The sequence below is a fragment of the Poromitra crassiceps genome (assembly GCF_964638095.1).
Source record: "Poromitra crassiceps genome assembly, contig: HAP1_SCAFFOLD_1035, whole genome shotgun sequence".
NCBI lineage: Eukaryota > Metazoa > Chordata > Actinopteri > Beryciformes > Melamphaidae > Poromitra > Poromitra crassiceps.
In genome coordinates, this window is record NW_028151375.1 from 20,007 (window position 1) to 30,783 (window position 10,777).

The window sequence follows — 10,777 nt, forward strand, 5'->3', positions numbered from 1 at the left end:
GAGATGCATCTTTATGGTGGAAATGACAATTAGTGACATGTGGTCGTGGCAAAAGCATCAACCCCCCGCGCTGTCAGGGGGGAAAATACACAGAAAATAATAAAGTTGACGTTACTGCAGCAAATGTTTGAGCGTGTGTGTGTTAGCAAGTTTTACCTGTCCAATAAAAGACAACTCCGCATCGCGCATGTTTTCAAAGTCCCTCCACCTTTGCAGTAATAAATTAACTCAAATTCTCACAATAATAAACTTCTTCAGTCCAATGCTGTCATTAGGGATAATTTAACGTTAGGAACTAACGCTCAGCAGCCCAATGTTGGGAGGCTCAAACCCAACACAGTCATTTAAGAAGGGATCACCTCAGGGCTGCAGCTATCGATTATTTTAGTAATCAAGTATTCCAACAATGAATCGAGTAATCGTATAAGATGCCATTCAGGGACAAAACACAACTTAACGTTAGCAGAAGCGGTAGACTCCAAACACGACAGAGTCAAAATAAATAAAAATACAATGGAACAACAGATAACGACATAGCAGCCAGACAGACTCTGTGCTGGGATCTGGTAGCTACCCAAAAGCCCAAGATGACATCATCCAACAATTATCATTTTACTGTCATAGAAACTAAAGAAGTCTGAAAATATTCACATTTACATTTGATTTTTTGTATTTATTTTCTTAAAAAAGTAGTCAAACGATTATCGATTTCTGACGATTGAATAATCGATTCATCTAATCGTTGCAGATCACCTACCATCTTTTTTCAGTTTGAAAAGTAAGGTGATGCTGATGCATAACCTAGCCTGGGTCCAGACCTTGGAATCTGCCCACTCCACAGACTTGAGTTTGTGGTCTGTGTGTGTGTGTGTGTGTGTGTGTGTGTGTGTGTGTGTGTGTGTGTGTGTGTGTGTGTGTGTGTGTGTGTGTTTGTGTGTCTGGCATCGTCAGATGCATGTGTTTTCTCCAACTTTCTATCCCTCTGGGCCAATGAGTGCTGAGTGGAACTAACGATTGACCAATCAGCGTCAATAAACAGCCCAAGGTCGGGACGAGCCGTTGTCAACTGTCATTGCCAAGACTGCACCGAGGAGTAAACAACAATGGCTGTGGCCATTGCCTTTAAATCACATAAACATCATCATCATCATTATCATCATCTAGCGATGTCACAATATATCGTCCCACAATATATCGCGATATCAAAACGTGACAATATGTATCGTTGAGATGAAATCTCATATCGTGAGAAAAATAAGCTGAACATGGTGGCACTGATCTGCATCTGATTGCATGCTCGCTCTCCTTTTCATTGCTTTGTTTGAACAGACGAGGGACATTACAGACACAGAGGATGAAAATGGTGAAATTACTCAAATTAGCATGGAGGATGCACCCTCAACTTACAAATCGATCGCAAAAAAATATTGTTAAAGTATCGTATCGTTATCGTGAACCCAATATCGTGTATCGTATCATATCGTGAACTGAGTATCGTGACACGATGACGTGTCCGTACCCTCAAAGGAGGAGATCACCTACTTGGGATGTATCCTGGACAACAAGCTCTCAGGCGAAAAGATGGCCTTAAAAGTTATCTCTAAGGTCAATCAAAAGACCAAATTTTTAGCTCGCATCTCCCCAGTCATAAACAGTGCTACGCTGTTGATACTGGCAAATGCTCTAATTCAATGCCATTTCGACTACGCCTGCTCCTCGTGGTTCACATCCACTGCAGCCAAACTTAAAACCAGACTTCAGACGGCCCAAAATAAACTGGTGAGGGTTGTCCAGGGCCTACACCCCAGAGCCTCTCTCCTCCGCTCTCACTTCCTCAGTCTCGGGTGGCTGAGAGTTGAGGAGAGGGTCTCTCATATCAAGCTGTGTATGGTCCACAGGATCATTAACCTGAAAGCCCCTGTGTACCTCTCTGGCTATTTCCTGAGGGTTAGCGAGGTGCACAGTCACTCCACCAGGGGAAGCTCAAACAACGTTGTTCCTTTTAAATTTAAAACCTTAATAGGTAAATTTACTTTTTTATACTCAGCAGCGATTCTGTGGAACAGTCTCCCCGAAAATATAAAAGATTTAGGGTCCAAACTCACGTATAAGTCCACCTTAAAACAGTGGCTACAGAGCGGCCCCTAAGGTTGGCCCTTTCTGCAAAAATTGATTCGAAATGATTATTGCAGAAGTGTAAAGGTTGTATTGTTTTTTTTTACATGTATATTTATGTGTGTATTTAGGTATGTGTACAGGGGTGGAAGTGTGTACGCGTGTTTTTGTATATTATGTATTTATATGTATGTATATACATATAGATGGTTTTTCCTGTATTTATTTATGTGTGTAACGCATATAATGTTTAGTTTGTTAAATGTCCCTCGCGCACACACGCGCTCATACATGCACACATACACTCACTCCATTTGCTTCACGTCTAGGACCACAATGGAAATAAGCCCTCGGGCTTTGTTGTGTTTTATTCCTTTTGTTTCAATGAATCTGGTCTTACGCTGTATTTCTCGTGCCATTGTTTCAATAAAGTATTCAATCAAAACCCCTATCATCATCATCATCATCATATATAAAAGGGAGCAAGTGGGCTTTGTCTGTTTGTTTAAATTTTTGTCCCACTGATGATGTCACAATGTCATATTAGACCAAAATCATCTTATGACATCACTGTTGTCATAGGCACTGATGGCATCACTGATGTCACAACGTCTATGACGTCATCAGTGATGATGTGACAATGATGTCATCAGTGATGCGAAGTTGAGCAATTGTGCGCTGTGTGTTGGTCCAGGTCCAGGAGGATCTGGGTTAGGGTTAAATATATGGAAAGGGCAGCTTGGTTCAGGTCAGACTCCTGCGCGGGTCTGATTTTCAAGACCCGGCCCCGTGACTTGCAATACCGCCCTCGCCCCCGCCCCCCGCACATATGACCAATCAGTACCGCAACCCACCCTGCCCCGCAGACATACATGGCTCCTACGTTGTTCTACCTATTACCCGCCCGTATTTTGTTCATTTTTCCCCGCGCCCCAACCCGGTAATTTACAGAAGTGTATTTTTTTAATGCGTTTCACTAATTTTGTGCGGGTACCCAGCAGGTACCCACGGGTACCCGACCTGGTGCGCGACTCTGGTCCAGGTCCAGGAGGATCTGGGTTAGGGTTAAATACTATAAGTAAAGGCAGCTTGGTCCAGGTCCAGGAGGATCTGGGTTAGGGTTAAATATAAGTAAAGGCAGCTTGGTCCAGGTCCAGGAGGATCTGGGTTAGGGTTAAATACTATAAGTAAAGGCAGCTTGGTCCAGGTCCAGGAGGATCTGGGTTAGGGTTAAATATAAGTAAAGGCAGCTTGGTCCAGGTCCAGGAGGATCTGGGTTAGGGTTAAATACTATAAGTAAAGGCAGCTTGGTCCAGGTCCAGGAGGATCTGGGTTAGGGTTAAATACTATAAATAAAGGCAGCTTGGTCCAGGTCCAGGAGGATCTGGATTAGAGTTAAATACTATAAGTAAAGGCAGCTTGGTCCAGGAGGATCTGGGTTAGGGTTAAATACTATAAGTAAAGGCAGCTTGGTCCAGGTCCAGGAGGATCTGGGTTAGGGTTAAATACTATAAATAAAGGCAGCTTGGTCCAGGTCCAGGAGGATCTGGGTTAGGGTTAAATACTATAAGTAAAGGCAGCTTGGTCCAGGAGGATCTGTGTTAGGGTTAAATATAAGTAAAAGGCAGCTTGGTCCAGGAGGATCTGGGTTAGAGTTAAATACTATAAGTAAAGGCAGCTTGGTCCAGGTCCAGGAGGATCTGGGTTAGGGTTAAATATAAGTAAAGGCAGCTTGGTCCAGGTCCAGGAGGATCTGGGTTAGGGTTAAATACTATAAATAAAGGCAGCTTGGTCCAGGTCCAGGAGGATCTGGGTTAGAGTTAAATACTATAAATAAAGGCAGCTTGGTCCAGGTCCAGGAGGATCTGGGTTAGGGTTAAATATAAGTAAAGGCAGCTTGGTCCAGGTCCAGGAGGATCTGGGTTAGGGTTAAATACTATAAATAAAGGCAGCTTGGTCCAGATCCAGGAGGATCTGGGTTAGGGTTAAATACTATAAATAAAGGCAGCTTGGTCCAGGTCCAGGAGGATCTGGGTTAGGGTTAAATACCAGACAATTGTCCAAGTCCCTCTGATCCGAGTCCCAAGCGAGTCTCAAGTCAATTGGTCCCGAGTCTCAAGCAAGTCCCAAGTCTTTCCTTTTGTCGGCAAGTCAAGTCAAGTCAAGTCACAATGTTATTTCAAGTCAAGTCTCGAGTCGAGTCACAGGTTATGTCAAGTCGAGTCACAGGTTAGAAAAAATGACAAGGCAGAGATTATTTAGGCTGCAGACGTGCGCGTTCACGTTAATACGTGCTTGTTGCCAAGCAACACACTTCTCTCAGACGAGCTCGAGACAGCTGACAGACAGCTCCAACTCAGCTCAAACTTATAGAGTTGTATTCAAAGCATAGAAACGTTCTCACAGCTCAATTTAACAGCGCCAACACAAGCAGTTTGATCACAAGTGCAATCAGTACTGAATGCGATGGCAGACTGCGCACTGCGGGCAGTTGACGAAGTCAGGAAGAAATTGAAAGATCTTCCGACGCATCAGCTTTCGTCTATTTACAGCACATATCGATCGATATTTTTGGAGAAGATTCCGGCCGCATCACGCGCAGATCAAGATGAGACAGCTGTCAGTGAGTAGCTACGCATTTGGGTGTAACTTTTACGCCTGCTCCATACACAGACGCAGCGCATACAGGGTGCACTAGTCATAAAATTAAGTTAGTCGTAACTTTGAGTTCTACATCGGACGTAGCGTGTAAACCTAGGCGTACGCCCAGCTGGTGCACTCGGCTGATCTTGTCACAAGTCCGAGTCGAGTTTCGAGTCATTTTCTTCCAAGTCTGAGTCGAGTTTCAAGTATTTACCTTCCAAGTCCGAGTCGAGTCGGAAGTCGTCAAATTTGCGACTCGAGTCCGAGTCCCTATGACTCGAGTCCAATTGTCTGTTAAATACTATAAGTAAAGGCAGCTTGGTCCAGGTCCAGGAGGATCTGGGTTAGGGTTAAATACTATAAGTAAAGAAAGAATTTCTTTCTCTCCAGCGAACCAGCAGAAAGGTAAGCAAACTAGAGTACAAGCAGAAACAGTAAAATGAGGCTGATATCTCTAACGTACAAACAGGGAAGTGTAGCATTTAGGTGGGGGCGCAGTTTCTCAAACTAGAAAAACAACAGATTGTGGCTTTAAAGTTATATATAATCTCAAAGATTTTCATGTAAATAAATGTCACTATCTACAACAGACTGAGTTAACACAATAGTGATTGAGTCTATGGCCCATTGATGGAAGCCTTTGCCTTTTCAATATTGCAGCATTTATGAACTTGGTGTCTGTGGAGGCACCCCAGAGTGGGTAGGCGGAGCTAACGCAATAGACTCGCCCTTCGCATTACTGTAGGTTCCCGACAACTCTTTTGTGAAGTAGGATAACAGGCTACTATTTTCTGTTCCCTGCTAGCATTCCAGGTGCTTATTATGGCCGAACAAAAACTGCGCTCTTAAAATACTGAACACCACATCGTCAAAGTTGCCACATGTCTTCATTATAGCCAGGGGTGTCAAACTCATTTTAGCCCACGGGGCACATGCGAGCGACCCAATTTGGTGTCAAGTGGGCCAGACAAAGAAAATCAATAATCAATAATGACCTATAAATGACAAAACCTCAAAATTGTTTCTTTTAGTATAAAGAATTACAGGTACATTTAAGAACACGTTCTCACGTAGGGTTATCTCAGCTACCATCAAGCACATGATCTACTGTCTGTACTGTGCATTACACTCAGGGGTGTAGTGGAGGGTAAAAGCAATTTGCCCACTCCTTTGAAATGAGGCAGATAATATACTCACCTATTTTCAGATCAACTGTGTCAATCAATGAGGGGGACTAGGCGGGTAAACTACTCACCTTGGATAGTTTACCCACCTCTGTATTTACCACTACACCCCTGATTACAATTGATGGCAATGGTGCAATTCTCTATAGTCGAGCAAAGGTAATGAAAATAGCTGACCATTTAGTGACTAATACAGATAACATGAATAGGCTACTTAATATTTCACTTGCCCCTGAAACCTGGCACCTCTTAGCCTTCACAAGTACATCATATTGGATTGAAGGACTTCTCAGTGCAATTTTCACACTTTGCGCAAAGTCATCCTTTGGGCCGGATTGGACCCTTTGGGGGGCCGGATCTGGCCCCGGGCTGTATGTTTGACACCCCTGTAAATGACAGTTTCTCTCTGAATGTGTCATTACATTATTAATATCTTACCTGAATAAGCTCAAATGATGTTACAGGATTATCAGTCCGAGTTTGGGTACTTTCTCCCCTACTGAGCAGCCGCGCGTGGCTGCAACCCTTATGGAGCGCAAGGGCACATGCCACAGCTGCTCTGGCTGCAGACGGCTCACTGCTGCTCTGGCTGCAGACGGCTCACTGCTGCTCTGGCTGCAGACGGCTCACAGCTGCTCTGGCTGCAGACGGCTCACTGCTGCTCTGGCTGCAGGCGGCTCACTGCTGCTCTGGCTGCAGACAGCTCACTGCTGCTCTGGCTGCAGACGCCTCACAAGCCGAGAGAGAGGCTCCGCCTTGCAGATGAGAGCCGCCTCTCACTAACGTAAACAGTATTCTCATCGGAAACCACTTCGATTTGCATAGTTTAAATGAGTTTAAATGAGACGATGCCAGAAAGCCAGAAACACACAGCGACGTTCAGTTCTGCTCCTTTCCGGGAAATTCCTCATGAGGTAGGGGAGGAGCATGGAGGTTCTGCTCTCAAATATGCGGTGTGATGGGCAGCTCTAGCATCCAATGGTGATACGTGTTAAATAGATTACCGAATAAAACATGTTTTCATTGGTCATTTAGATGTCAAAACCTGTAGATAGAGGAGAATGGATATACTCCATCTATAGTAAAAAGTAAAAAACTATTTAAAAAAAATATGGTTTTCATTGGATAGCGACGATATGCAACACTGTTTGGATCTCCCCTGCAATTGCCACTCATCAACATGGGAGCCGCCAAAGAGAACGAAAGTGAAATCTTTAAGATTAGCACTTTAACAGAGTCTCTTGGTTAAAATAGATCTAACAGCTTTGCTTCTCTTGTCAAAATGTCTTTCAGAGATGAGTCGACTGATCCTGGCAGCGCTTGCTGTGCTGCTCTGCTCTTCACCCTGCGTGTACGGAGGGAAGGTCCTGGTATTCCCTGTGGATGGAAGTCACTGGATCAACATGAAAGTCCTCATCGAGGAGCTTCACTCCAGAGGTCATGAAATCACAGTGATACGCCCAAAAGACACCTGGTACATCAAGGCTGACTCCGCTAACTACAAGACCATCAACGTCAAGTCCTCCAGTGGTTTTGATGAGGAATTCTTTGGGTCATTTGTGAACCAGATGCTCACCCTTCGACGGGCAGATGCTTCGACTTGGGCTCGTATATCGCTGGAAGTCGAATTGGTGGTAAAGTTCTATGACATTTACAGACACGTCGTTAAGATGATAGAGGATATTTTTGAGGATGCCAAAATGATGCAGAACCTACGAGACGCCAAGTATGATGTGGTTCTGACAGACCCTGCACATGGAGGAGGGGTGATCCTGGCTCATTATCTTGGTCTTCCTCTTGTCTTAAATGTAAGGTGGACCGTCCAGGGGGAGGCGCATCACTCCATCGCTCCTTCCCCATTCTCCTATGTCCCAATCCCAGGGACAGAACTGACGGACAAGATGACATTTCCCCAGCGAATAAAGAATGTAATTTTCTATATTCTCACACGTTTTCAAATTGCTTATATCACAGACTCACACTATATTCCTTTGGTCCATCGTTACTTCGGCCCCAACGTACATTACATGGAGCTCTTCCAAGCAGCAGACATCTGGCTGATGAGGAACGACTTTACCTTTGAGTTCCCCCGCCCCACCATGCCCAACATCATCTACATGGCAGGATTTCAGTGCAAACCCTCCAAGCCTCTTTCTCCAGACCTGGAGGACTTTGTTGAGAGCTCCGGCGAACACGGCGTCATCGTAATGACGTTGGGCACCTTGGTGGGTCATCTTCCTGAAGACTTTGCAGAGCACATCGCGGCCGCTTTCGCCCAACTACCACAGAAGGTGATCTGGAAGCACACAGGCAAAAGGCCGTCCACCCTGGGCAACAACACTTTAATTCTGGACTGGCTGCCCCAGAAGGACCTCCTGGGTCACCCCAAGACCAGAGTCTTTGTGGCCCATGGAGGCACAAATGGACTCCACGAGGCCATCTACCACGGCGTTCCCCTGGTCGGCCTGCCTATCATGTTCGACCAGGATGACAACCTTTCCAGGATGACAGCAAGAGGCGTGGCCAAAGTACTGGACATTGCAACTCTAAACAAAGACAACTTCCTGGAGGCATTGAAGGAGGTGCTTTACACACCGTACTACAGGGAGAACATGCAGAAGCTGTCCAGTGTGCACAGAGATCAGCCCATTAAGCCACTGGACCGCGCCATGTTCTGGATCGAGTTTGTCATGAGACACAAAGGAGCGGCGCACCTAAGGACCGAGTCTTACAAGATGTCCAAGATCCAGTACCACTCCATTGACGTAGCAGCCTTTCTGCTGGCAGTGGTTTTGCTGCTAGTGATTGTTTTCATTTCAGCAATGAAGTTTTTGTGGCGGAGAGTGTTCAGAAGAAGGAAAGTGAAAATGCAATAAGTGATGAGATTGTTGTTGTAATTTCACATTGTCTGCATAGTGAACTTGTCTGAATAAAATAACAGAAACAATATTATATTACATTAGGATAGTTTGTTTTCTGCATTCTGAGACCCTCTTGCTCAGCCACTGGTATCCAAACCCCCTTCTTTCATGTTCAGATGTGTTTATTGTTTCTGTGCTTGTATTTTGTGTACTGAAGATAGATAGATAGAGAGAGAGAGAGAGAGAGAGAGATAGATAGAGAGAGAGAGAGAGAGAGAGAGAGAGAGAGAGAGAGAGAGAGAGCTCATTTTGTTGGTTGAAGAGATACAGATAACTATGTCTCTGTCCACCTCTACTCAAGGCCGTAATGGCAATATACATTGAGAACAACAAACCCCCCCCCCCCCCAATATTTAAGCCTGATAAAATGTGTCCCCCCCAATAAATTGATGTAAAAAATAAGAAAACAGTTATTCACTGCACGATACAGCTGCTCGTGGTGGTCTAGTGGCGTTGGCGCTCTAGGGGAGAGCAGAGCAAGGAACTAACCATTCTACACTAACACGGATATTGATGTAATGGGTATATATACCACTCTCATAACATGTGTGTATCACTTAGGGTGTCGAGTCATAGTCTATTTTTTATTTGTCTTCATTGAATGTTTCAAAACTGCATGTTTAACTAGGAATAGGCTAATGATGATTTCCACCCACCACTCATTTAATTTGGTTAATTACTTTCATGTCAAAGGTTTGGAAGGAACAAGGCATGCTGGGGGGAATATGCAAATGTGTTAATCCAATGTGGTCGAATGGCATTGCTCTCTGTCAGAACTTGCTTGGATGTCCTGATGTTGGTTTAGTAGCAAAAGTAAACATAAATTAATTGCAGATGAGTCAGGGTTTAGCAAGCCCAGATTGCAGTGCTCAAAGATGAAGGGGAAGAGCCTACTGCTAAACTGACAACATTGGATTAGGTTTTGGTTGGCTTTTTTTTTCATTCATTCATTCATTCATTCATTCATTCAATCTTTATTTAAACTCGAAAATTCATTGAGGACAAGCCTCATTGCAATGATGTCGAGTATTACACAATACAAAAAATAAATAAAAAATACATACATAATAAATACAGTAAATGTACAAAATGCAAACATAATAAATGGTAAACATATAAAGTGTGTACGGTCAACCAAAACAAGTGCGGGTTATGGTGGTGGAATGGTTGGTGATCAGAGATTTAAACTGACCGAAAGATACCAGGGTATTGAGTTGTAGTGTTTGTTGAATGGTGTTCCATGTATGAGGTGCACAGTAGTTAAAAGCAGTTTTTCCAAGTTCCGTATGAACTCTTGGTATCATAAGAGTGAGCCAGTTGGTGGCACGTGTGCTACAGTATAGTAGCCAGATTTCCACTTCAGTAACGAAGTGAGATAATCTGGACAGTCTCCAATTAAGGCTTTATATAAAAACAAATGCCAGTGCAATTTTGGTCTTTGTGCTAGAAAACACCAGCCAACTCTATTATATAAAACACAGTGATGAGTATCATATTTATCACCGGTGATAAATCTAATGGCTGAGTGATATACAGAGTCTAGGGGCTTAAGAATAGAAGTAGAGGCGTGTCTGTAAATCACATCCCCGTAATCCAATACAGACAGAAAAATTGCTTCAATCACTCTTTTCCGACTAATCATCGGGAAGCTGGCTCTGTTCCTATACAGGAATCCAATTTTTTGCCGCAGTTTACTGGCAAGAATGTCCACATGATATTTAAAATTAACACATTGACTGCCAGCCGTTTTTTTTTTGCTGTAGGTAGCTTCTGCCAAGCCGTTTTTTGAGGATTCTGGCTCATTTTACAAGAGCCGAGGATTCTTTTCTGCTTGGAGTTTGTGAACACAAAGTTCACAAAAGTACTAATAGAATGTGTGCTTTCTCTGTCTAAAAGAGTTAGTTTGTAGAGTTA

The 10,777-nt window shown here is 43.9% G+C and overlaps 1 pseudogene across 1 annotated transcript; it reads left to right on the plus strand.

The window, feature by feature from the left end:
- The first annotated feature begins 7,237 nt into the window (after positions 1–7,237).
- LOC310771686 (UDP-glucuronosyltransferase 2B17 pseudogene) lies at positions 7,238–8,818 on the plus strand (annotated as a pseudogene). The gene has a single exon. The product of its transcript is annotated as a UDP-glucuronosyltransferase 2B17 pseudogene (transcript).
- The last annotated feature ends 1,959 nt before the right edge of the window (positions 8,819–10,777 follow it).